The sequence below is a fragment of the Coturnix japonica genome, unplaced genomic scaffold (assembly GCF_001577835.2).
Source record: "Coturnix japonica isolate 7356 unplaced genomic scaffold, Coturnix japonica 2.1 chrUnrandom742, whole genome shotgun sequence".
Taxonomy (NCBI): Eukaryota; Metazoa; Chordata; class Aves; order Galliformes; family Phasianidae; genus Coturnix; species Coturnix japonica.
In genome coordinates this window covers 23,406-24,468 of record NW_015440103.1, presented here as the reverse complement: position 1 = coordinate 24,468, position 1,063 = coordinate 23,406, and the positions used below count along the sequence as shown (strand labels likewise).

The 1,063-nt window shown below is 61.6% G+C and overlaps 1 long non-coding RNA gene across 7 annotated transcripts in view; it reads right to left on the bottom strand.

Annotated features, from left to right (window-relative positions):
- Positions 1-260, bottom strand: part of LOC116652703 — a 1,659-nt gene extending 1,399 nt beyond the window's left edge. For 3 of the 7 annotated variants that reach the window (XR_004305842.1, XR_004305848.1, XR_004305844.1), the window contains exon 1: positions 64-260. This is a non-coding gene — a long non-coding RNA (uncharacterized LOC116652703). Of the gene's footprint in view, positions 1-30 lie in introns of all 7 variants that reach the window. The other 4 variants (XR_004305847.1, XR_004305843.1, XR_004305845.1 and 1 more) reach the window with 4 other exon arrangements.
- Positions 261-1,063: the final 803 nt, after the last annotated feature.

The following is a 1,063-nucleotide window of genomic DNA, read 5'->3' as shown; positions in this document are numbered from 1 at the left end:
TGGGGCACCCTATAACCACCCTATGGGCACCTATGGGGCACCCTATAACCACCCTATGGGCACCTATGGGGCACCCTATAACCACCCTATGGGCAGCTGTGGGGCACCCTATGGCCACCCTATGGGGCACCCTATGGGCACCTATGGGGCACCCTATGGCGCTGGAGGCAGCTCTGTTATTTAATGTCCCCCCCATTGATGGGGGGGAACAACGTGGAAATAAAATGACCTGATGGTGGGAAATGGGGGTTATATGGGGGGGGATCGGGGGCAGGGATGGGTATGGGCTGGGATATGGGGGGGGTTGGAAGGGCCCCACATCCAGCCCCACATCCTGCCCCACACCCACATTCAGCCCCACATCCTGCCCCACATCCAGATCCACATCCCACCCCACAACCAGGCCCAAATCCAGCCCCACATCCGACCCCAAACACACACCTTTATTGGGGCACCTTCTGCCCTACATCCCGCCCCACATCCACATCCAGCCCCACATCTGCCTCACATCCATCCCCGCATCTGCCCCACATCCAGCCCCACATCCTGCCCCACATCCCACCCCACATCCACATCCAGCCCCACATCCAGATCCAGCCCCACATCCATCCCCACATCCTGCCCCGCTGCCCCACATCCGGCCCCACATCCAGCCCCACATCCAGGTCCAGCCCCACATCCCACCCCATATCCAGCCCCATATTCTGACTCACATCCCGCCCCACATCCAGATCCAGCCCCACATCCTGCCCCACATCCAGCCCCACATCCAGCCCCAGCCCCACATCCAGCCCCACACCCAGCCCCACATCCAGCCCCACATCCAACCCCACATCCTGCCCCACATCCAGCCTCACATCCAGCCCCACAACCAGCCCCATATCCAGCCCCATATCCACACCCAGCCCCACATCAACATCCAGCCCCACATCCAGCCCCACATCCAGCCCACATTCCGCCATTGTTCACACTGACCCCATAGCACACACACACACCTTTATTGGGGCACCCTCTGCCCCACATCCAGCCCCACATCCAGATCCAGCCCCATATCCAGCCCCAC